Genomic DNA, 27,759 nt, shown 5'->3' on the forward strand with positions numbered 1-27,759 from the left:
TTTTGTAGTTTTTAGGAGGTTTTCTTTATATACATTGGGAGTATTAGCCCCTTTTCTGTTTTTATATATTGCAAATAATACTGCTCAGGGTTGTCAGCTATTCTGTGCCTATTTTTCAAAAAGTTTTATTCAGTTAAATTTTTATGCAGAAAATTAATTTTTATAAATTGACAAATTTATCAATATTTTCTTTAATTAGCTCTATACATTTAGTCTTAAAGAGAAATGTAGGTTTTCTTCCTCGTAATTTTATGGCTTCATTTTTTAAACAAAATTTTTATTTTGGAATAATTTTAGATTTATAGAAACATTTCAGAAATTAGATAGTAATTCCTTTCTTCCTTCTTTCCTTTCTTTTTGCTTTGGCCTGATTTCATTGGATAGAACTTGCAGTGCTACATTGTACAGGGTGCCTTATTCCTGATCTTAGGGGGAAAGCATTCCGTTCCTCACCATTAAGTTTACATTTAATATGACAATTGATACAGTTTGATTTATCTCTGCCATTCTGCTATTCATTTTTATAAGCCCATGTCTTCTTTGTTCCTCTGTTCCTCCTTTCTTTTGTGTTCAAGAGCTATTTTATAGCAAACCATTGTTGTTTTTAATTCCTTTGTTGTCATTTTTAACTATATATTTTTTGTTATTTTCCTTATGGTTGCTCAAGGAATTGAAACATGTATCTTAATTTATCATTATCTACTTTAGATTAGTACTACCTTAACGTCATGAAAATATGGAAATCTGCTCCAATATAGCTCCATTTCTTAACCCCCCACTTTACTGTCAGATATAATAATCTTCATGTTATAAGCCTATCAAAACAGTTTCATAAATATTGTTTTATGCAGTTGTCTTTTAAATCAATTAAGAAAAAATATATGTGCATATTTACCTACATAATTAGCTTTACCTGTATACTTTATTTCTTCATTTGGATTCAGATTACCATCTAGTGTCATTTTCTTTCATTCTGAAGGACTTTCTTTAATGCTTCTTGAGGGCAGGTCTGCTAGTAATGAATTGTCTCAGTATTTGTTTATCTTTGAATAACTTTATTTCATCTTCATCTCTAAAGGTAGTTTTTCCAGAGCAAAAATCTTTGTTGGAAGGTTTGTTTATTTTCTTTCAGCACTTCTAATATGTCATCCTATTCACTTCTGGCATTCATTGTTTGTGATGTGACCTCAGCTATGAATTTTACTGTGGTTACTTTTTTTTTTTTAATTCACTTTTATTGTGATATATTCACATACCATGCAGTCAAACAAAACAAAGCGTACATTCAGTTGTTTACAGTACCATTATATGGTTGTGCATTCATCACCAAACTTAATGTTTGACATTTTCATTACCACACACACAAAAATAATAAGAATAAAAATTAAAGTGAAAAAGAACAATCAAAGTAAAAAAGAACGCTAGGTGCCTCCCCTCACCCCCCACTTTTCCTACTCATCCATCCACAAACTGGACAAAGGGGAGTGTGGTCCATATGGCTTTCCCAATCACATTGTCACCCCTCATAAGCTACATTTTTATACAATTGTCTACAAGATTCATGGGTTCTGGGTTGTAGTTTGATAGTTTCAGGTATTTACTGCTAGCTATTCAATTCATTAGAACCTAAAAAGGTTGTCTATATTGTGCGTAAGAGTGCCCACCAGAGTGACCTCTGGGCTCCTTTTGGAATCTCTCTGCCACTGAAGCATATTTCATTTCCTTTCACATCCCCCTTTTGGTCAAGAAGATGTTCTCCATCCCACGATGCAGGTCCAGATTCCTCCCCAGGAGTCATATTCCACGTTGCCAGAGATTCACTCCCCTGGGTGTCAGATCCCACGTAGTGGGGAGGGCAGTGATTTCATCTGCCAAGTTGGCTTAGCTAGAGAGAGAGAGAGGGCCACATCTGAGCAACAAAGAGGCATTTGGGAGGAAGCTCTTAGGCACAATTATAGGCAGGCCTAGCCTCTCCTTTGCAGCAACAGTCTTCCCAAGGGCAAGTCCTGTGGTAGAGGGCTCAGCCCATCAAACCACCAGTCCCCTATGTCTGTGAGCACATCAGCAATCATTGAGGTGGGGAAGCCCAATACCCCTGCATTCTCCACCAGCTCCTCAAGGGGGCTCTGCATATTGTTTTCATTGTTTTGTTTTGTTTTTTTTTAATTTTTTTTTTTAAATTAACTACATCAAAAAAAAATTTTTTAAAAGATGTACAATAAAAAAAATTTCAAACAAACCATAACAAGGGAGTAAGAAAAAGACAACTAACCTAAAATAACTACTTTACTTCCAACATGTTCCTACTCTACCCCAAGAAAATAACCTAATATAGTAACACTTCTGTGAACTGGTTCCTACCATACCCATCAGAAATTAACAAACCATAATAAGTCCTAGGCATTCCCAGAATGTTAAATTTACCCACAATAGCTTATCTGCTCTTATTGGGTTATCATTCCCCCTTCATTAATTGCTCTCTATCACTAGTTCCCCTACATTCTACATTATAACCATTTATTTTAGGTGTGTGTTGTTTAACCTCCAGGTGTTTGTGAATTTTCTAAGTCTCTGATGATTACTGACTTCTAATTGTATTCCATTGTGGTCAGAGAATGTGCTTTGAATAATTTCAATTTTTTTTTAAATTTATTGAGGCTTGTTTTATGTCCCAGCATATGGTCTGTTTTGGAGAAAGTTCCATGATCACTAGAGAAAAATGTGTACCCTGGTGATTTGGGATGTAATGTTCTATATATGTCTGTTAAATCAATTTCATTTATCATATTGTTTAGGTTTTCAATTTCCTTATTGGTCTTCTGTCTGGTTGATCTATCTATAGGAGAGAGTGATGTGTTGAAGTCTCCCACCATTATTGTGGAAATATCCATTGCTTCCTTTAGTTTTGCCAGTGTTTCTCTCATGTATTTTGTGGCAATATGATTGGGTGCATAAACATTTATGATCGTTACTTCTTCTTGTTGAATTGCCCCTTTTATTAGTATTAATGGTCTTCTTTGTCTCTCATACCATCCTTGCATTTAAAGTCTCTTTTATCTGAGATTAATATTGCTACTCTTGCTTTCTTTTGGCTGTAGCTTGCATGAAATATTTTTTCCATCCTTTCACTTTCAATTTCTTTGTGTCCCTGTGTCTAAGATAAGCCTCTTGTATGTAACATATTGATGTTTCAGATTTTTTGATCCATTCTGCCAATCTATATCTTTTAATTGATAGATAAACATTCCGTGTTATTATTGTGAAGGCATTTCTTGAATCAGCCATCCTATCCTTTGGTTTATGTTTCTCAGATATATTTTTTCCCCTTTCTCTTATTGTCCTTTAATGAACCAATATTGAATCTCTTTAATCTCTTTAGTACTGAACCTTTCTCCATCTCTGTCTCTCCTTTCTTTGTTTCTCTGTTGGTAGGGCTCCCTTTAGTATCTGAAGTAGGGCACGTCATTTATTAGCAAAATCTCTCAGCATTTGTTTGTCTGTGAAAAATTTAAGCTCTCCCTCAAATTTGAAGGAGAGCTTTGCTGGATAAAGTATTCTTGGTTGGAAATTTTCTCTCTCAGAATTTTAAATATGTCATGCCACTGCCTTCTCGCCTCTATGGTGGCTGCTGAGTAGTCACTACTTAGTCTTATGTTGTTTCCTTTGTATGTAGTGAATTGCTTTTCTCTTGCTGCTTTCAGAACTTGCTCCTTCTCTTCATTGTTTGACAGTCTGATCAGAATATGTCTTGGAGTGTGTTTCTTTGGATTTATTCTATTTGGAGTTTGCTGGGCATTTATGCTTTGTGTATTTATATTGTGTAGAAGGGTTGGGACGTTTCCCCAACAATTTCTTTGAATCCCCTTTCTAGACCTTTACCCTTCTCTTCCCCTTCTGGGACACCAATGAGTCTTATATTTGGACATTTTATTTTATCTATCATATCCCTGAGGTCCATTTCAATTTTTACGCTTTTTTCCCCTTTCTTTCTTTTGTTCTTTCATTTTCCATTCTGTAGTCCTCAAGGTTGCTGATTTATTGTTCACCATCTACTAGTCTTGTACTATGCGTATCCAGAATCTTTTTGATTTGGTCAACAGTTTCTTTTATTTCCATAAGATCATCTACTTTTTTATTTGCTCTTGAAAATTCTTCTTTATGCTCTTCTAGGGTCTTCATATCCTTTATATCCTGTGCCATGCTCTTCTTCATATCCTTTATATCCTGTGCCATACTATCGTTGTTTGTCTTTAGCTCTTTGATTAATTGCTCTAAGTACTGTGTCTCCTCTGATCTTTTGATTTGGGTGTTTAAGTTTGGGTTATCCATATAGTGTGTTTTTTTCATATGCTTTAAAATTTTGTGTTGTTTTTGGCATCCTGGCATTTGCTTTACTTGATAGGGTTCTTTTAGGATGTGTAGGATTATTCAATGACTAATCTCTAATTTCACAGATCTACAGCTTGGTGGAATACACTTTCTCTAACTAACCAGCAGATGGCATCCGTGAGTCAGCTATTCCCCTCAAGTTAGTTCTCCCCAACTTTGTCTTTTTGGTGTGTGGGGGTCTGATTGTTGTGGGGTCCAATTGGTGCAACAAATTTGGGTGTGTTATTGGTGCTGTCTGCCCTGAATGCGGGGCGTGTGTCTGAGTGGTTAGGGAGGGAGGACAGCTTTAATAATCAAACCTCCCTGGTGTTTCTGGAGATTTAAAGCTGTTGCAAGAGTCTAAACCTTCATTTCAGTCTCACCACAGATTGTCTCTGCCACTGACCCACAAGTCCTTGGTATTGGCATATGGTCTCTGGGATTTCCAAGTGGGTCCCTCTTCCAAGCTGTGCCCTTCTAGGGCCTCTGCTGAGGGAACGCTGTGCTACATCACAAGTGCACACCATCCCTCAAGGGAAGTTCTGGGCCGCTGGGCGGTGTAGGTGCGTTCCAAGCCTGCTGCAAGGATGGCTGTATGGAGCATGTTAATTTCCCCCTTTTCACACAGCTCCACCTTCCCAGCTCCGGGACAATTAGCTGTGGGTGCATGAAAGGCTATTGTCCACACTCAATATTGTGGAGTGTGTGCATGTTGCTAGACACACTTCCTGTGACACTGGATTTTGTGGCGCAGCTCTGAGCTGTGGTGCCAGCACTGGGCAGGAGCATTCTCAGCTCACCGGGAAGATGGCTGCAAGGGGCATGGTTATTTTCCCCTTTTAGCTAACTTCTTCCTTCTTTGCTTGGACACAATTATCAGCAGGTGCGCGAAAGGCTATTTTCCACGCCAGATATTGAGGCGTTCGCACAGCCCATTCCAGCCGCACTTCACTGTGCAGTTCTCGCTGCTATATTTGCAGCCACTTTTGGGTTTTTTAAAAAAAGAACTAGACCACCTCCAAACACCAACCCATGGTTTCCCCACTCTGCAGCATGGCTGCCAGGTATTTGGCAGGCTTACTCACTCATTTCAGAACGCAGACTCCCGGTTTCACGAAGTGCATGGTCCCTGTGGATTTAGCAGAACTTGTCCAGCTGGTGCATCGCTGGAACTGGTGTTCTGGGCCACTTTCTGGCTTTTATCTAGTATTTTTCATGGAGGTGTTTTTTTTTTTTGCCCTGTCTTTCCTAGCTGCCATCTTAGGTTCTCTACTGTGGTTACTTTTTACATGATGACTTGCCTTTTCCTCCCCACTTTCAAAAATTTCCCTTAGTCTTTGGCTTTCAAAATTTGGACTGTGACTCTTAATCTACTTGGGGTTTCTTGTGCTGCTTAAATGTGTAGATTAATGTTTTTCTTTGAATTCAGGACGTTTTCAGCTATTATTTCTTCAAGTAGTTTATCTGTCCTTTCCTCTCTCTCGTCTCTTCCTGGGACTCCTATTGCATGCACATTGTTAGGTTTAGTGGTTTCCCACAGGTTTCTGAAGCTCTTTTCATTTTTCTTCACTTTCTTCTTTCTGTTCTCTGATAGTCTATCTCTGAATAGACTCTATTCATCTATCTTCAATTTCAATGATCACTTTTTCTCTGCCAGCTCATACCTGCTGTTGAGCCTGGAGGCCTTATGGGGGAGAATTTATGGATGGATACAGAAGGACTTGGCTTCTAGGGCTTTTTTGTAGGTCACCCATCTTGTCATCCACATTAAAAGTTTGGGTGGTTTCTTCTTACCTATGAAACACACCTTGCCTAAGGAAGGTTCCATCCTTTGCTCGCTCTGCCTGCCCTCAGGGATAAAAATGACCAGAAGTTTCTTCTTTTCTAGGAAGTACTCATTCTTCACTTCTGTTGGTTCATTTACAATTCTTCATATCTCTAATGACTTTTAAAAAACAATTTCTGCTTTTTAAAAACATCCAATATTTTTTCATTGTTATAGTGAGAGTTATGGTTTCTTGTAACCCTTTAAATACTAACTGGAAGTAGAAATTTGATGGAAAAAGAAATGAAGATATAATATGCCATTTAGAGAGGGATTTTCTGGCATCAAGGGGAATATATATACACACACATATATATATATATATACGAATATATATATATACACACACACACACAAATATATATATATATTTGTGTGTGTGTGTGTGTTTGTATAACAGATTAAATCAAAAAACACTGTTGGAACAAAAGGAAATGAAAGCAATAAAGGAAAAATTCTACCTCAGTACAGGTATATGACTAGATCTCACCAACAAACCCGAATTGCTTTTCTGTTGGCTGCACCTCATTTTCAGTGGCAATAGTTGTTCTATGCAAATTTACTGAGGAAACTGTGACAAGAAAATGGTTTTGATAACATCTGCCTGAAAACATTCAGATCAAATGATTCAACATTTGAATCAAGGTAGGTAAGAACAAGAGGCAATATTTCTAAATTAGATTGGAGGGGTTTTGAGCCTGCCGAGGCTGACGTGGAGAGTGTAATACAAATGAGAACGATCTGTGTGCAGAATATCCTTTCCCTCAGGATGAAGGCTGCATGCAAAGACCTTTAAGAGAAATGCCTTTGGTAGCCATACAGTGGTGCTTGTGTTTTCAATATGGACTTTTCATTTTATGCTCAAACCCCATAAATTCACTTGTTCTGTGAACTGAAAAGGATGGGCTGATGGCGTGGAAATAATATTGAGAGAAGGTGGAGATGCATGGTAACTGTCCTCATCATTTCCCAAAATTCACCACCTCCCTTGTGGCCAGGATTATTGTGGTACATTGGACTTGAGTGAGCCATCTTTGTGGAAAGACAATACATGTTTAGAAACCAGGGAACTGGGATAAAAACTTTGTACATCTCTTATCCGTTCAGTGACTTTCACCCATGTGAACAAGAGAAGTAGCTCCTTCTTCCAACTTAAAATCTTCTCAGAGCCTCTAGGTAGGCCCCTTAGCAGGGCCTCCCAAGCTAGGCCCATTGTTCTAGTCTGACTTGAGCTGCACGCATATTAATGTTTCAAGTCCAGCCACACTGATCTTCTTTCAGTTCCCCCAAACCTCTGTACTTATCTCGCATTCTAAGAATAGGAAACCTTGGAACTATCAGGTAACAACACTTTTGAGAGCAGACATTGGCCCACTCACTGTCATCTATGGCGGCAAAGGGACTCCTGACACTGGGTTTTCGGCAAACCTAATTAGTGGAAGATCAATACAGAGAGAGAGAACATGGTAGATGCCCTGAGGTGTTTCTGACTGTCAGATCAATCTGGGAGCTCAAGGAATCTCAAATTACTGATGAATCCTTGAGCATGGGAGGGATAAAGGGATGGTACTCAGAGAATTGTAATTTGGCACAAATATTGATGTTACCCTATTTGAGATCACAGAGAGTCTTGAACAGACATCAGGATCCAAGGTATAAAAGGACTGTTTAAAGTTAAGGTGAAATAGGCCTCTGGTTCTGCTCCAACATGTAAAGATCTTGGAAGTCATTACTCCCATCTTACAACCAGAGAAAAGCTGAAAATCATGGACCTTTCTCAAACTCACCAGAGAACTGAGGTCACAGGCCAAGTCACCAGGCTGAGATGTGGAGAGATGGGCAAATCTGTTTACCTGGAGCAGAAGTCATTGAAGCCATAAACACTAAACGGTGATATTGATCAATTGATGGAGACTCAGTGTGGACTAATTTGAGAGTAATAAACTCCTGAGACACACGGTGTTGGAGGGTTCCCCACACTTTTGTAGTTTTACCTCCAGGAAATCCAACATGTTCTCATGGTAAAAGATCAAGAAAGATCTCCTCTCATGTCTAGCATGGGGAAGAGCAACCACTGTGAAATATGAACAGAGCATTCTCCAGGAAAAAGACTTTACTAGGTCATTATCCAACCAGGAAGGAGGGCATTTCTCCTACTCTGGCTCTGCTCCACCCCCAGCCTTCCTTTCCCATTTAAGGGGGACAGGAAAGCTAAGACACACTTGTGGTCACAGCCCAGGGACACAAGCCCACTAAAAGACTGAGGATTACTTACAAGTTTTACAGAACACTTCTCCTTGGCCACACTTTAGGCCGATTCCAACAGGGCTCAGTGTAACATTGGATTACAGTTGAAAGAGATGCAAGATGCAAACTCTTTTGTAGGAAAGCCCAAAGACAACAGGGGAGAGAAAACAGGAACATTAGAGGAAATGAAGCTACAGCTTCAGCAAACAGTAAATACAGTCTAAATTCCAGTCAGATAAACATCAAACTTCACATTAAGGCTGTTTACCTTGTTCCTGCTGTCAATACATTTTATCTGGCTTTTAACAAAAAATATAGAATGCTAAAAGGCAAGGTAAAGATGCAGCCTGATGAGACACAGAAACTCAGCATTGGAACAAGACTCATGTATGACACAGATTTTAGAATTATCAGACAGACAATTAAAAACAACTATGATTTATATGTTAAGAGCTCTAATGGAAAGAACAGACAGGATGCAAGTACAGATGGGTAATGTAAGCAGAGCACGGAAACTCTAAGAAAGCAGCAAAATGAAATGGTAGAAAACAAAATAACTGTAACAAAAGTGAATAAACGAAGAATGCCTTGAGGGGATCATTAGTAGATTTGACATGGCAGAGGAAATAATCAGTGAGGTTGAAGATATGCCAATAGAAACTTCCCAAACTGAAATGCAAAGAGAAAAATAGAAATAAAAACAGAACAGAATATCCAAGAACTATGGGTGTCAAAAGTTTAACATATGCATTATCAAAATACCAGAAGGAAAAGAGGCAATGGGGCAGAAGAAATCTTTGAGGTAACAATGGACAATAATTTTACAAAACTGATGGCAGAAACTAAAAATCAGTAAGGATATAGTGGATGTAGACAGCTTCATCACCCAACTTAATCGAATTGACATCTATAGAATACTTCTTGCAACAGCAACAAAATACACATTTTTCTCAAGCCCACATGGAACATTTACCAAGACAGACATGTTTGAGTAATTTAAAAGAATAGAAATCATACAAAGTGTATTCTCAGACCACAATGCAATTAAATAAAAATCCAGAACAGAAAGATAGCTAGAATATTCCCCAAATATTTGGAGATTATGAAGCATACCTATAGAATATGTGAGTCAAAGTCTCATGAGAAACTGAAAAAAAAAAAAAAAAAACATTTTGAACTAAGTGAAGTCATGTAACTACCTGTCAGAGTGGAAGGTAATAGGTAATCAAGGGGAGATGTTAGACTGATCTATGTGGTAATGGATTAGAGGTGAGAAAGCCATGTGAACTCATGTTTACCTAAATATAGATAACACTTAGTTGCATATAGACATATGCATGGATATGTGTATTCACACAGGTTAGCGTCCACACACATATTTCCTTGCCTGTCACCTGACAGGACCTAGAAGCAAACAGTATCAGTGAGTACACCTAGCACCCGGATCTTGACTTCTAATACTATTCTCCAAAAAAAGAATCAGAGCTCCATAGAGAAATGGATAATTCTAAGACTTGGGCAGGAAATATTCAAGATGTGCCTGTTAGCAGACATCTTGTAGTGCCAGAAAACAAGGAAAAAGGTTGTGCTTAAAAAACACAACCACAATGATGAGGAAATGTCAAAGGGACATGGCGCCAAAAAACACAGCTCCCAAAATCTAAAGCTAGGATGATGTGGACAACCATATAAATAAGGGAGAGCACTGAATTATTAAATAAATATCCATGGGGTTTTTTTTTTTTTTTTAATTTTGGTTTGCATTTGGTTTTAAACACTAACCTATCTTTTAAGGAATTTAAAGGGTGAAAAAGAGTATCTTATAATTAACTACATCTTTACTATTTATGGTATTCCTAATTACTTTGTGTAGATATGAGATAATCACATTTTCCTTCAGTCTAAAATCTTTTAACAGATCTTTTAAAGCTATACATTCATTTGGCTTTTGTTTGTCTAAAGATGCCTTTATTTCTATTCATTGTTGATTGATATAATTTACAGTGCAGTCTTTAATAAAAATATACCCTGAGATGAGGATATTTTGTTTGGTGTTGACTTTTTCTTTCTTTCCTCACTTTAAAGATGTCATTCAACTGACTCCTGGTTTGCTTTGTTCCTGGTTAGAAGCCTGATATCATTTTTATCTTTATGCCTTTGTGGTGCTTTTAAAACTGTTTCCATATTACTGGTTTTTGAGCAATTGGATTATGATGTACCTTGATGTGATTTTATTTGTGTTTATTGGTTCAGTTTCATTGAGCTTTTTGTTTTCAGTGAATTTACAGTTTTATCAAATTTGGGGCATATCCAACCATTGTTTCTTCATGTAGTTTTTTTACTTTCCTCCATTTTGGGACGTCTAATTAAGCACGTGTTAGACTATTTTATATTTTCCCACAAGTTACTGGTGCTTTGTTTAGTTTTTTTTTTAGGTTGTTTTTTTCCTTCCTTCCTTCCTTCCTTCCTTCCTTCCTTCCTTCCTTCCTTCTTCCTTCCTCCCTCCCTTCCTTCCTTCCTCCCTCCCTCTCTCCCTTCCTCCCTTCCTTATGTATTTATTTATTTTTTTAATAATTCAATTTTATTGAGATATATTCACATACCATACAGTCATACAAAGTGTACACTCAATTGTTCACAGTACCACCATATAGTTGTATGTCCATCACCAAAATTAATTTTTGAACATTTTCACTACCACACACACAAAAGTAATAAGAATAAAAATTAAAGTGAAAAAGAACAATTAAAGTAAAAAACATCACTGGGTGCTTTTTTTTTTTTTTTTGGCCCCCGTTTTTCTACTCACCCATCCATACACTGGACAAAGGGGAGTGTGGTCCATATGGCTTTCCCAATCACATTGTCACCCCTCATAAGCTACATTTTTATACAATCGTCTTCAAGATTCAAGGGTTCTGGACCAGTGATGTGTTGGGTCTTTTGGAATTAATGTCAGTTCTGAGCCAATGTCTAATAATCCCCCCAAATCTGTTATTTCCTTTTCCTCAATGCAGTTACCCTGGGAAAAGGCAATAGACCCTTTTGGGGAAGGCTAGGAGAAAGATAAACAGTAAAAATTTTTGGCAGTGCAGCAAGGTCCTTCCCCAAGAGGGACCCGGCTTTCCCTTCATTCAAGGGATTCTGGGCATGTAAACTGTCACAAGTCTGAGGATTGATTGAGGGGCCATGACCTTATGATTTTGTGATTCAAGTCAGACTTTGTTCACTTAACCTAGAATTCTTCTGCTTATACAGATCAAGTAAGAATTTCACCATAGGTCTCTGCAAGTCAGAATATTCTGATCACTGCTTTGTCTCTGCTGTCCATTATGGTAGCCACATCCACCATATTATCTTTGGTGATTAAATGCTGCCTCTTGACTCCTGCCAATCTGGGATCTGATCATCCCCACTGTGTTTTAGGATCCAAGTTCAGGGGCAGCAGTTCCCACAGTAAACTATGAAGTACAGAAAAGAGCAACCACAGAGCTCTTTAGGGATGAGTTGCTCTCACAAATTTATTTCTTATAGTCCTGGTGAAAGGTGTGTCTTCTGGATATTCCTGGGGTGGGTGAGCAGATCTTACATGATAAATTCACTCTAACATTCCAATATCTCTAAGCCTTTGGATCCCCTCATTTACATTATACCAGGGCAGTTCTGATATTTTGACTTCAGGTAATGTAGGCCACCTTTTGGTCCATGCTTTAGCCAACCACCCAAATAAAATGTCAGAGCCCTTTCTAACCCTTCAAGATACAACACTGAATCCAGAATCTCTTCTTAGTGGGCCCATATCAACAAATTCAGCCTGATCCAACTTTATATTCCTTCCACCATTATCTCACACCCTTAATATCCATTCCCACACATATTCCCCTGATTTCTGTCTATTTTAACTGGAAAAATCATGCAGTTCTTTTGAAGTACAGGACACCTCCTCATGGGTCACACTTTGTCTCACCATTAGGGGCCTGTTGAGACTTCAATCTAGTTAGGGATCTCCTCATCCAGGTTGACCATCTTTGAGTGGCAGGTAGTCACTGTGGCATTGTTCCACAGAAGCAAGTCGCGCATTGGGGCACCCACTATTTTACTGCATCCAACCACCACTGCGTGCCTTCCAGCTATCTGTACCCCTGTTTCTTTGATGAGTTCCAAGCATCCCTTAGGTGTACAAGGAATAAAACAGTCATTTAGGTCACCTCTAGCAAGTTTTCCAGCATTAATGCTAGTCAATCCATCCACATCTTTTTCAGGTACAATAGCATTGATCACTGCTTCAGTGTTAATGGGATTCTCTGAATCTAAACGTAGCTGCACTAAGAACCCATGTACAGTGGGGTCTTCATTCAGAGATATAATGGACTTTAAAACCTCAGACTCTGTGGCTGTTCTTGGTAATTTAATGTGAGTGGCCTTGATCCCAATCTCTTGAGCAGCCTTCAGCTTCACATTTATATAAAGATTTGAATCATCTTTGTCGCCAACCTGTAAAATTGCCAAGCCTGGTAAGAACCCAGGTACTTGCTCCTTCATCTGAGCAACTTGATTCTTCAGTCCGTCCTTTATTTGCTCACAATGTTTGTCCCCGGTCAAGACTTTTGCTGGTGTCATGATGGTGGTAGGTGCTGCCTGCTCTGGACTTTGCCACACTCCAACTGCAACACCCCTTCCTTATTTATTTAATTTTTGTTGTGCCTTCAACTTTACAGAATGCTTTCCACAATATCCATAACACTATTAAGGTTCTCAAGGATTTTCTAATTCCCATATTCTATCTTTCTTCTCTAGAAGTTCTACTTGGCTCATTTTCATAAATTATAACTCTCTTGCCTTAGGTTTATATTCCTTTAAAATCTTGGGTATGTTCACAATTGCTATTGAGTCTTTTTCTATTGTTTTCATCATCTCTGTCATGTTTGCTTGTATCTATTGTTTTATTTTTTTCCTAGTTACGGTTAAGATTTTCTTGCTTTTTTTTAATCCTAATAATTGTTGATTAGATGCTGGCCTATTGTCTGTTACCAATTGGCTGGAGATTTTCATCTCCCTTTAAAGAAGGTTGAAGTTTGTTTTGATAGTCAAGTTATTTGTGGAGTGGCTTGATTTTTTTTTTTTTTTTTTTTTTTTTTTTTGGAGGCTTCTTTTTGAGTCCTCTAGGTATGGAATAGTACTATTGCTATGACCTTACCTTCCTGGACTCTCTACTGAGTGTCCTGAGTGTTCAAGAAGGCATCTCTGCCCTATCAGGTTGTAACTTCAACATCCAGCTGTCGGTAAACTCTGGGAATTGTTTATAACACAGAGTGTATCTTTGCCTGGCTTCAGAGTATTTATCCTATGTATGAACAGATTAATGCTTGGCCATAAACTTAAGAAGCAATCTATGCAGATTTCTGGAGCTCTTTGCCTAGCTCCCTCCTCTCCAACATTCTGCCCTAAACTTTTCAACTGCCACAGCTCCTAATCCAATTCCTTTCTCCTCAATTCAGCAAGACCTTTATGGTTTGCTCCATACTATGATTCTGAAAGTGCCTGTTCTAGTTTGCTAATGCTGCCAGGATGCAAAACACCATAAATGGATCGGCTTTTATACAGGGGATTTATCTGGTTACACAGTTACAGTCTTAAAGCCATAAAGTGTCCAAGGTAACACATCAGCAATCGGGTACCTTCACTGGAGGATGGCCAATGGCATCTGGAAAACCTCTGCTAGCTGGGAAGGCACGTGGCTGGCGTCTGCTCCAAGTTCTGGTTTCAAAATGGCTTTCTCCCAGTACATTCCTCTCTAGGCCGCAGCTCCTCAAAAATGTCACTGTTAGTTGCTCTTGGGGCGTTTGTCCTCTCTTTGCTTCTCTGAAGCAAAAGTCTGCTTTAAACAGCTGTCTTCAAACTGTCTCTCATCTGCAGCTACTCTCTCATCTGTGCATTCTTCAAAGTGTCCCTCTTGGCTGTAGCTCCTCTTCAAAATGTCACTCTCAGCTGCACTGAGTTCCTTCTGTTTGTCAGCTCATTTGTATGGCTCCAGTGGTTTAATTTAGACCCACCCTGAATTGGGTGGGGTAACACCTCCATGGAAATTATCCAATTAGAGTGAGTCATCACCCATAGTTCGGTGGGGCACATCTCCATGGAAACACTCAAAGAATTACAATCTAATTAACACTTATAGGTCTGTCCACACAAGATTAAATCAAAGATAATGGTGTTTGGGGGGACATACTACATTCAAACTGGCACAGTGCCTCCATGCAAAAACCCAGGAGATTGTAGGCTATCTTTATATAAATTTTCCCCAGGATCAGTCTGGCACTGCCAGCTGTCATATAGTGCCCAGTTGGTTTGCCAATTATTTAAGTCAGGAGGCAAATCTGATACTGGTTTTCCAGCCTGGCTAACTGATTTTATAAGTTTTTAATTCTAAACTATGATTTTATAGCTTTTCTGGCTATCACTGTTACAATTAGAAAAGGGGTCCTCCTGAGTCTTTTTGCCTTCCAAGTAAAAGAAGAAAGCAGGACTACAATATTTGTTCAACTTTTGAAAACAAAATATAATATATTCCTATGAAATTATAAATCCAGTGTTATTCTACTTGGGATTGTACCAGTCTGCTGTAAGAGTGGGTAGTGGGCTTTTGCATATCCTCGGGTGAGAGAAATTTTCTTCCCTAGTTCATCGTATGAAACTTTGGGCATAGGACAATGGTCAGCCCTGACCCCTGATCAAATAAGGAAACACTGTCTGGGGAGATAAGAATGCTGAGGAAGTGTAAAATGCATTGCAATGGCAAAGACAAGGGACATAATAGTCACTTTTGTCTAGGTTCATTGTTGCTTACTCATGTTGATAAATAGTCTGATCTTTGGAGTAGATATAAAATGCATATTCAAATCACATGGTCCAGAATGAGCAATAAGTTGTGAAGTGCAATACACTTCAGTTAGGCTATTCCTCATGGAAAGATGGAGTCAGCATGACAAAATAAATGTGCAGTATTACAAGGCATAACCATTTATGCAAATGTACCTGCTGTAAGGGCCACTGGCCTAACTTGGGGCCCGGGAAACTTGGCGCTCAGCAGTCTGCGTGACCTAGGCCAGATGTGCCACCTTTGTATCCTGAAAAGAATGTGCAGCTGACTGTGTAAACCAAACAGTTCACCTCCTTTCTGAGCCCTCCTTAGATATTACCAATCTTACTGAAGCCTACAAAAAAACAGCCTGTTCCTTCCTGCACAACATAATTAATCACAAGAATGTCTTTGTCTAGAAAGCCCTTAAAAACCAGCTTGACCAGTTAGCTTGATTGTTTGGTCAACTTCCCTGCTTAAATGCTGTACCTGCCTGGCAAAGAGAAAAGCTGTTTGATTTCTGCCTCCCTGTAAGTAGGCTCTGAATAAAGTTCATGTTTCAGAAAATGTTCAGTGTATTCTTTGGCCTTTAGACTGGCAAAGCCCCCTCGGGCTGGGACACCTGCCCTTACCAGGTTATTTCGACGCATGAGCCCTTAATTTACATGAATATCACAGAGAGTATTCTGGGTGATAGCCCTTTTTTCTTACGTAGAATTAGTTCATTAAAATAATTCTAGAATAATGGGTAATTTGAGGGGATGCTCCCATATTTCTTGGTTAAGGCCCTCAAAATGATTGAAGAGGCCTTAGGTCAAGTTCTTCCTCTACTAGAAAGGAAAGACTGAGCTGGGCAATTAAACAATCTAGAGGATTTACTTATCCAGTGGTTTGTGATAATTTCAGAACTGTGAATAACCAGCCCCCCCTCCCCAAGGATCCCATTTTCCATGAGCATCTTTGCTAGGCCAGAGACCTTCTTTGTGAATTCCCGTGGAGTAATTTGGGTGTTCTGGGTATTTTCTAAGGAGAAATAATTTTAAGAAGAAATAAGAGAAATTACTAAATTAGAGGATGTACATTTTAAAGTAACCAGGTAGTTAAGCTGTTTGGATTTAAAATATGTTCTATTGCTTACTTTCTTCCTCTTGCTATAAATTATCCATCAGATCTCAAACTACCTAATGGTATCTGATGTGAGTTAACCATATTTTAGTTATACTTTAATTGAATGAGTATAGTTCCTAGGACAAGTTAATTAACTTTTTCCTTATCCTCTTTCAGTTGTTCTCAGAGGATCTCAAAAACATAATTAAGCCTTCTCTAAGGCACTTTTATGGTCTGTTTTCAACAATTGCTAAAAAAGACAACAGAAAATAATTCACCCTTCAAGTTAACAGAATATTTTTTAAAAAGTCTTTCTTACTTTTGTGTATAATAAAATCAATACACTACAAGACAATAAAAGTCAATGCACTACAGTAATACTACTTTTCAGACATAAACTTCAGTTAGAGCAAACACAGAGACGTCATTTGTTTCATTTTGTTATATTTGAATCTATTTGGCAATAGGATGATGTACGTTAACTTAAGAATGTTTCCCCACCATTCATGTTTCAGAACTCACAATTGCAAATACAATATTGGGGTACTGTTAGTTTTATGTCTCAGTAGATCTCTAGTCCTCGATCTGCATAGGAAAGGAATGGATATATGCCTTTGACTAGTCAGATGAACTCATATATTTTCTATTTAAATAAATGCCAGACAGAAATATAAATTCCCACTCATCACCACTCTTTTCTGCAGGCATGGTTCATGAGGTAAAGCATGGAAGTTCTGGCATTAAAACACCTGAGTTTGAATTGCAATGATGAAACTTACAAATTATAATTTATTGAACTGCATAGTACTCAGTTTTCCTGTTTGGAAAATGGGGATAGTAGTACTTATGTTTTAGGACATTATAAGCATCAAAGTGTATAAATAAAAAGCACATTGTAAGCATTCAACATGCACTAGCTAATAAATACAGAAGTTCTGCAGATCTGTGTCCACAAGTAAATTCAGAAAGAGGGAAGGAAGGTCCTTTAGAAGCTTTGTCAGCTGCTCCAGAAAATGAAACTGTACCTCAGGACAAAGGAGGGTGCAGTGTTACTTAAACAGGCTACTTTTCCAAAGGGCCTGTTTCATTCAGATTCACTCTTTTTGACAATGCTGCAGCACGACACATTTGATGTTGAATTACGTAATCAGCGTTTGGGAGGAGAGCAGGAAACCGATCCCCTCATACACACTAATAAGAGTATAAATTGCTAGAATATGGTTTGGCAATATGTGTCAATACCCTTGAGGATTTGCATACACTTTACCAAGAAATTGCACTTTTAGAAATATAGCCTAATAAAACAATGCCTTATATGTAAATATGTATACAGTAGAATATTTGAGAATTGTATGTATTTACAGAATACACTGTATTTAAATCTTAACAGAAAGATGTAAAATGATATAAATGTTCATATATAAGTATATAAAATGTGTAAAAATGTACATTTCCAACAGTAGGTTTTTAAATTTCCATAAAGTGGAATATTACGTAATCATTAAAATTATATTGGAGAATAATATATAATAACATAGAAGGATGTTCATAACATATGAATGGTATAATCATATTTTACCTTTTTTATATACATAAAAAAGGAAAGAGAGTTATCTATCAAGCAAGATCATAAGTCTACACACACAGACACAGGCACACTCACATTATCTTAAAGGGATCTAGACTATACTATCAAAGCACTACTGACAAATGTTATCATTGGATAGTGTCGTTATACTCACCTATTTTTTTCTAAATTTTCTACTATGAATTTGTACGTGTTTTGTGATGAAAAAAATTGAGTAATCACTTGAAATGTAATCAGTGCATCCTTTCTTTTCAGTAATTTTCTGTAAATCAGAGACTCCCTCCTTAAATAGGCTCATACCATTTATTCCTCAGTCCTCCTAAGAAGAGGGATCTTGCAGTCAGGAAGGGAATTTAATCCTGCAGGGTAATTTTCTCTCTGTGACTCCTTGATGGGGCCATGGACCTACCCAACAGGTAGTCATGGATTTGGAGAGTCTTGCAAGAATAGTCTCCTCTCATTTGCAAATTGCAGCCTGGCTGGGCTGTTGGCACAGGCACAAATGAGTTGAGAATGGCCTGCCTGGGGCCAGGGAGCTGGGCAGAGAGGCAGAGAGGTGCAATTTGGAAGAAAGAGGATTTTCCCTCCGTGGTAGAAATGGACCTCTTGCCCTCCTGGCTGCTATGGATTATGACCATTCACTCTCTGTGCTGTTTCCTGGACGCATAGACAATGCCCAATGCCTGAACAGGGTAAGTTGATCATTCACCATGTTTAACGCTGACGTCTACAGTCAAAGTTGGACCAAAAAAGTAATAAACTCTAAGTATAAAGCAAAGAAAATATCAGCATTTTTTCCTAGCATAGAAACAAAGATAAAACTTTCCACTCTAAAAAGTTTCTCATCTATAAAACTCTGCAGGTAGCTAAAACCCAAGATATTCCTCTGATGAAGTGATAAAATTTGCCCTTTGATGTTTATGTTATAGTATCTAATCTCTGTAGAACAAGAAAAGGTCACTGCAGAAAATCACCACATAGCAGATTTTTATTAAAGATTGCACTGTAAATTATATCAATTATAATAAAATAAAAATGATGAATATAGTATTAGCTACAAGTGCTTATCTACTTGTGCCAGAAGCTTTATATGACATCCATTCATAAACTAGATGGATATTTATTGAGCATCTACTAGGAGGAAATGTTATGAGTAATATAGAAATGACTTCTGGTCTCATAAGCAGACTAATGATGGGACGAGACATTATATAATAATCACCAATGATTAAATTCCATTGTGGTCAAAGCCATAAAAGATAAGTCCAATCTCTCAGGGAAAATTTTGCTTGAAGAAGTGATAGTAAAACTGCAAAAGATGGGATGCCAGGTGTGCCAGTTTGAATGTATTATGTCCCCCAAAATGCCATTATCTATGATGTAATCTTGGGTGGGCAGACATATTAGTGTTGATTAGATTGTAACTCTTTGATTGTGTTTCCATGGAGATGCGCCCCACCCAACTGTGGATGATAACTCTGATTGGATAATTTCCATGGAGGTGTGGCCCTACCCATTCAGTGTGGGCCTTGATTAGTTTACTGGAGCCCTAGAAAAGCTCAGACAGAAGGAGCGAGCTTGCTACAGCCAAGAGGGACACTTTGAAGAATGCACAGGACCTGAGAGAGGGGCTGTGATGAGAGACATTTGAAGACGGCCACTGAAAGCAGACTCTTGCTCCAGAGAAGCTAAGAGAGGACAAACACCCCAAGAGCAACTGAGAGTGACATTTTGAGGGGGACCTGTGGCCTAGAAGGTAACATCCTGGGAGAAAGCCATTTTGAAACCAGAACTCCAGAGCAGATGCCAGCCACGTGCCTTCCCAGCTAACAGAGGTTTTCCAGACACCATTGGCCATCCTCCAGTGAAGGTACTCAATTGTTGATGTGCTAACTTGGACACTTTTATGGCCTTAAGACTGTGACTTTGTAATCAACTAAATGCCCTTTATAAAATCCAATCCATTTCTGGTATTTTACTTAACGGCAGCATTAGCAAACTAGAACACCAGGTAAAGAGGTGAGGAGGGCAGAGAGGCATTCCAGGTAAAGAAGATGGTATGTGGTAAAGGTTTCAACCTTACAAGAAAGGTATTTTCCTCATTTCACAGAGAAAACCAGATATTGGGGATTTAATTAGAAGGCTTAGGTCCTGTAACTTGCAAATGGAAGGACAGAGTTTGAACTTAGATCTACCTGACATCAAAATCTTTCTTTAAAAATAACTTTATTATACAATAATTTATTTGATTTGATCTGCAAACTGATCCCTTAATTATTATTCTAAGTTCTGTTTGCTTAATACCTGTTTTAAGTACTATTTTTAAAAATGTACCTTTTTCCCTCTCTTCTTGACCTTTGATTAATTTACTGTTTGCATAAAAACTGGGCAATTCTTCACTAAATCTTTATTACAGTTTAAATGCATTAGTCCAAAAGACTCAACTATGGATGTCAGTTTTGAGTAACTGCATCATCAGAAGCTACCCAAACTGTTAAATTTAGAAGTAGAGATATTTTCTTACAAGATTTATATGGAGCCTAAATTTTATAGCCCTATCTCCATATCTCCAATAACAAGACAAAAGTGTATCTTATATTTTAGAGACATCTAAGGTCAATGGTCTTAGGTAGAAAATACAAAGATTTTCTTCAGAAATCATTTTTAAGTCAAGGTTTCATTATATTGAATTTTGACAAAACTTTAAAATGTGACTCAGAGATTCACTTCCATATACATTTTTTGCATCAAGAAAGTCTCTAAAAAAAGCTTATTAATAAATGTGATGTCACAGTGGTCTATTCATTTATACAAGTCTGACAAAAGCCAGCTAATAATAAAAAGCATGCTCTTTCATCATCCAAAAAAATTCTTCAGAATTCAAAAGAGGCAGAGATACTCTTTAGAAACTTAACTTAGCATATAATGTACATGAATTTCATGAAGATTCATTTTAGCAACACAAATACATGATTATCCTATTTAGTACAGTATTAGACCCCTAAGGTATCACTCCATATCTCTGTTAACTTTTTGTGTAGAGCAAAATATTAAAAGATACAAATTTTGATTATTGACAAAAATAAATAAAGTCCTGGGATTTGCTGAAATTATACTCTCAAAAAAAAATGTTCAGTAGGAAATAGAAGTCCCAGCTTTGGGCCCAATTCTAGACTGATATCCACACTGGAAGTTGATGATAATTTTAGAATCTTTTGCTGTGTGAGAATTGAAGCTGCAAAGATAAAAATTAAACTCTACTTATATCCAAAGCCTGTTCTTTAATTAAGGTGTTCAGTTTTTCCAATACTTGGAGAAATTTTTCCAACATTTTTAGCACTCATGCCTTTTTATTTCTTCTTCTATATTAAACCACGAAAATCTTTGTATTGCAACATTGTTAGATGTAGACCATTCTTTGGTGCAAGTTTCAGTCACACAACCAAGTGAACGAATGTCCAAGGCTATTCCCTAATCCATTAAATCCAAAACCTCTAGTAAGTACATCCACATCAATAATTCTGGTCTGACCAGAGTTTGTTACATTGCATTTTCCTTTGTCTAACAACCTAGAATCAATTCCCAGAAATATTCTCATGTTTTTGCAATGTTTTTGTTGTATTAGCTATTTCTTCCTGATTCAGGCTTTGTACTTGTTCCCCTGGGATATAGTGACTTAGATACTAACATCTGCCAAGCATGATCCCCTTCTTAGGGGTTACAATCCCAGAATACAGGTCCCCACCTCCAAGCTCAGGGACACCAGAACCAGCTAAACAGTTTCAACACCCATCTCAGAGGTCTGAGTGTCAGCCTGGTGGTGCCCAGTTCTAAACTTCTAATTTTTAATGATTCCAAATCTTTTCTCCTGATTTCCCCTGCCCTATGATAGTAGATGCTTCCAGTAGTAGCTATGTCCATGATACCTTAATGAACTGTTTTTGGGTTTGGTTTTTGTTTGCATTTTATTTTACCTAGTTAACAATTCTGTTTACCAAGTTAACAGTTCTTCATACCAAATTCTCTTGTTAAAAAAAGCTGCTGCACTTTCTGTCTCCTGATGAGATACTAAATGGCATTTGTTACCAGGAATGGTCCCAAGAAACAATCCCTCGAAGATGGGATTTGAAAGTTGGCTTGGTTATGTCCCAGAGCTTGAGCACAATTCCAGGATCCTTGCCATTGGGAAATGGGATGCTAGACAGTTATGGCATGCTGTGTAATTGTGAATAATTGTGAATATAATCACCTGTATTTGATTCTGATGAGGTGTCTTCTCAAGAAAGTGCCTTGGGGACCAAGGACTTTTGCACAACACCTTCTTGCAGTAACGCTGACTACAAAACAGTGACAAGGAACCAGTGTTGTAGGGGTAAATGCTTAACAACTGATTCTCTAAAAAAGAAAAAGAAAACATGATTTAAAGTCTTGGCCAATTTCCTTGGTGTGAATATTTCCACCATGGCCAATTTTAAGCCATGAATGTGATGCCACTGACCACAGAGCTGGGAAGAGACAGAAACATCATTTCTGCCAGCTGGTGCTAGCTGACTCCAAGTAGCATGGCTGAGAGGGAAGGTGTTTTCTGACTGTGTGTGAGTTCTCACCCCCCAAAATTACAAACACACATCTGTAAACTTTCAGATCAGGTCATAATCACAGACCAGAAAGCTTCTATAGCAGCCTTAAAATTATCTCTTATTTCTCATAGCCACAGGAGATATTTTCCTGAAAAACATACCAAGCTTCAATTATTCAAGTTGCAGAGTAACAACATAAGTTGAATTCATAGACTTGTCAAGTTTTTCATGTGAGGACATCAGAACATCAATTGGTAAAGTGTGTGACCCTGAGACTTGCACTGGGGGCATCTGGGCAGACTCAGATGAAGCTGGGACCGACCATAGTCACTCTACTATCCCTTTGCCAATGAAAACAGCTTGCCCTCTTGTTTCAGAGAAAATTATGCCCCCATGGTTTGAATACCCTGCCTTGAATGAATTTTTAACCACATTGCTTTCTTTTTTTTTTTTTTTTGCCTTCCTCAATCATGCTACTAAAAGACACTTTACATAACAGGCTCTCAAAATGTGTTTCTACATCAACAGCATTTGCATCACCAGAAAACTTATCAGAAATGCAAGTTCTTGGGCCTCACACCAGATGTGTTGAATCAGAAACTCGGGGAATGGGCCTAGCAATTTGTTTAACAAGCATTTCAGGTGATTATGATTCATGCTAAAGTCTGATAATCACTGCTTAAATTCTATCTTGGGCAACTAACAATTTCAATTCATAGTTTAGGGAAAAAATCTTTAGCATTGATTAAATTTTATGTATTTCTTAAGTTTATACAGAGTACTTGTGCCTAAGAACTTACACATAGTTCATATATTACAGGCAAACACAGTCTTTAGTGAAGGGCATCATTCTCCCTTTTATGCTATTAAAATATGCAATGAAACTATTCACATATTTGTCATAGAATGTCAAAAAGTATTTACTGAATAACTTGCATGTACCTAGATAAGTTGTAGGCACTACAGGAAACAGAGTAAGGATAAACATCTTTTCTAAGAAAGACACCAAAATTATGTTTCATCTGTCATTTGTGGTGACTAAGATAAAACTTCTTTAATTATACTCTAATAAGCCCCATTGATTAACGATCTTACAATCTTATTTGGGAAATGAAGCTTATAACATAGAAACAATTAGTAATTATTACAAAATTTATAGTCAAGTGACATCTTGTATGGTATAAATTATTACTGCTTCATTTGTTAGGGGAATAGAGGAATTGTTGTGAGTTAAAAGAGTGGAAGTATTCCCCGAAGCACTTTGAGTTGAACCTTAAAACACGAGCAAAATTGTGATAGATAGAAAGGAGAGAACAGAGGGTTAGCTAGGGAAGGGCGTATGAGAATAACAGCCTGGAATTGAGATGAGCATATGTGCAAGGCAAAACAGGGATATTTAGAGTAGTTGAAGAGAAGAATTAAATTAGAGTTTATATCACATATTAATATAATCTAGGCTAGGTGCACTTATATTAGTAATTTAACCCCGTATGAACAGTGTCTAGTTCATAAATCATGGGGAATCTGCACATATGACCTGAATTGAATGGACATATGCTAATTAACCTAAGGCTGGTTAAGGGCAGTGGGAGTGTCCGAGGAAATGGACACAACAAAAGAAAGCACTGGGGTCATATGGACAACTGTACCCTTTGGCCCTTGATTTGACCAACAGGAGGTTAATCTAAAGCATTAGAATAGCTCTAGGGAAGAGGAAAACATGGTGGCAAATTCACACACTGCTGGGACCAGACAAAAATATCAATGTATCATCCTTCCTTCTCTGTCCCTGTCTATTCTCTGTCCCATGAATAAGTAAGCTGGACTTCCCTATGCAGTTTTCCCCACTAACCATTCAGATTCATTGTTTTGAATCTTGTGTTGCAGAATGAAAATGAAAGGGGGGCAGTAGAAGAAAAGAGATGGAGACAAGGGGGCTGGGGAAGAAATTTTGAGGTGATAGGTATAAGCCATGAGGTATAAGGGATTTATATGAAAAAGGAAAGGAAGAAGGTTGTGATTGGTTGTGGATTATGTAAACTGTCCACTGCATGTGCAAAATATAAATAAACCCCGAGCTAGTTTGTAGTTGTTTATAGTTGTTGGTCTGTGCATTCTCTGCCATGACACTGTATTGAGACTAGATAGTAGGGTGATAGAAGGCATAATCTAGTTTCGTTTTTTGTTTTTTTATTGATTAATTTTTGTTATTGAGATTGTTCGCATACCATACAATTATCCAAAGATCCAAAGTGTGCAATCAATTGCTCATGCTACCATCATACAGCTATGCATACATCAGCACAATTACTTTTTTTTAATTTTTAGAACATTTTCATTACTCCAGAAAAGAAATAAAGACACACAAAAAAAGGAAACTCAAATCCTCCCATACCCCTAACCACAACCCCTCCATTATTGATTCATAGTTTTGGTATAGTAAATTTGTTATTGTTGATGAAATAATGTTAAAATACTACTAACTGTAGTATATAGTTTGCAACAGGTATATTTTTTCCTATATGCCTCTCTATTATTAACTTCTAGTTATAGTGTCATATATTTGTTCTAGTTCACGAGAGAGATTTCTGATATTTGTACAGTTAATCATGGACATTGTCCACCACAAGATTCACTGTTCTATACATTCCCATCTTTTAACCTCCAACTTTCCTTCTGGTGACACACGTGTCTCTGAGCCTCCCCTTTCCACCACATTCACACACCATTCAGCACTGTTAGTTATTCTCATGACACGCTACCATCACCTCTGTCCATTTCCAAACATTTAAGTTCACCCTAGTTGAACATTCTGGTCATAATAAGCAACTGCTCCCCATTCTTTAGCCTCATTCTATATCCTGGTAACTTATATTTCATACCTATGAGTTTACATATTATAATTAATTCATATCATTGAGACCCTGAAATATTTGTCTTTATGTGTCTGTCTTATTTCACTCAATATGGTGCCCTCAAGGTTTCTTCATCAACCCATTTTTTTTAAGACAGTTTTGTTCACATACCATACATTCTGTCCTAAGTAAACAATTGATGGTTCCCTGTATAGTCACATATTTATATATGCACTATCATTGCCACTATCTGTATAAGGACATCTCCATTTCTTCCACAAAGGAGGAGGAAGAATCAAAGAAGGTAGTAGTTGAAGAGAAGAATTAAATTAGAGTTTATATCACATATTAATATAATCTAAGCTAGGTGCACTTATATTAGTAATTTAACCCCATATAAACAGTGTCTAGTTCGTAAATCATGGGGAATCTGCACATATGACCTGAACTGAATGAACATATGTTCTCCATTGTGTTTTTCTTCTCTTGTGTTGTGCCTTTCATTTCCATAGATTCTGTCAGTTGTTTTTTTGAACTTTTGACTTCTTCCATATTTCATTACATGCTTCATCTCTTTTGCCATACATTCCCTAAACTTTTTAAATTGCTTTAGCATTAGTTGTTTAAATTCCTGTATCTCAGTTGAAGTGTAAGTTTGTTCCTTTGACTGGGCCATAACTTCATTTTTCTTAGTGTAGGTTGTAGTTTTCTGTTGTCTAGGCATCTGGTTTCCTTGGTTACCACAATCAGGTTTTCTCAGACCAGAAAGGGTTTTGGTCTTGGAAGGAGGCAATATTCTGTATTCAGTTTCCTCTGAATGTGTCTTAGAAGATTGGTGCACCCTGTGAGACCTCAAGACACTGTGCTTTTCTGCCCAGCAGGTGGCACCTGTCAGTCTGTAGCTCCAGACTGGTGTAAGGAGGTGTGACCCGTAGCTGTTTTCCCCTAGGCTCTGGGGTCTGGTTCTGAATGGAAGGTGGGTAGTAGAGCTTGGCACTGCCTCTTTCCTCTTAGGGAAGATACACTCCCTAGGGAGAGGTCATTTGCATTTGAATAGTCTCTGACTCTGCTATCTCCACCCTTGTCTGGGTCAGAGCTCTGGAAATTGAAAATGGCTGAGGCTTCCTCCACTGAGCAGAAAAAGAGACAGAAAGCACCCCTTCAGGGTCAGTCTGCGGCCCCCCTCAGTCTCACCCATTGGCCAGAGACAGCACCTGGTCCTCTGGGCTTCTCCTCCCTCCCAGAGAGGTCCTCCAGCTCTCCAAGGTCAGTCATCAACCAAAAGCCTCTGTCTGCTTGTTGGAGATTCACAGCTTGTATTGAGCAGTCCATGTTTGTTAACTGAAACCCCAGTTGGAGCTAGGCTGAGCTATATTTGCTTGCTCAGAGAGTACTGCTCTCCTAACACTGCAAGGCTTTGCAGTTCAGGCTGTTGTGGGAGGGGGCTCTGGCTTGGATCTGCAGTTTTTACTTATAGATTTTATGCTGTGATCTCAGACATTCCTTCCAATTCAGGTTGGTGTATGATGAGTAGATGGTCACATTTGTCCCCCTGCAGTTATTCCAGATTATTTACTAGTTGTTCCTGGTTCTTTATTAGTTGTTCCAGGGGAACTGATTAGCTTCCACTCCTCTCTATGCTGCCATCTTCTTCCCCCTCCATAATCTAGTTTTTACTGTGATAATTTGCTACAAGAAAAAAACCCTGTATACCTTAATTACATGATGTGTCCAAAGGCTAATATATATCACTGTTTAGCTCTTTCATATTCCCAAATCTCAAAGAGGACCCAGATCCTCCATACCTGCCAAAGACTTGTAAACAGAGCCATCCCCTGCTTTCCTAATTCAGTCTACTCTAGAAATTCTAATGTCTTTGTATGGAGAAGGAAGAGTGAATGATGGTAGGCATAAATGTTCCAGAAGCATTTGGAGATGGGTCTAGAACACTTCTAGTTAAAACCCTCTACTGTTATTCCTCTTGTCCTGACATGGAACCCTAAAATGAAATGCAGTAAATTCAACCACCCCTCATATTACTATGATTTTGTAGGAAGTGCAGATATGGTTCTTTGATGGTAGAAAAAGATATTTCTTTACGGAACCTCCCCTGCAGGTCAGCAATGCTTTGCTCTGAGTAGAAAATGTTAACATCTACTAGCATTTATTGAGTGCCTATTATGTGCCAGGAACTGTTCTCAGTAAAAGGGCCCCCGGAACCTAAGAAGGGTTCTGGTATTATCACTACCAGCTCAAGCTAGTGAATGGCATAGGCAAGGTTCACAGTCAGGCAATCAAATGCAGATTTCCTGTTCTAAATAATAATAATG

This window comes from Choloepus didactylus, chromosome 14 (genome assembly GCF_015220235.1).
Source record: "Choloepus didactylus isolate mChoDid1 chromosome 14, mChoDid1.pri, whole genome shotgun sequence".
NCBI classification, from domain to species: Eukaryota; Metazoa; Chordata; class Mammalia; order Pilosa; family Megalonychidae; genus Choloepus; species Choloepus didactylus.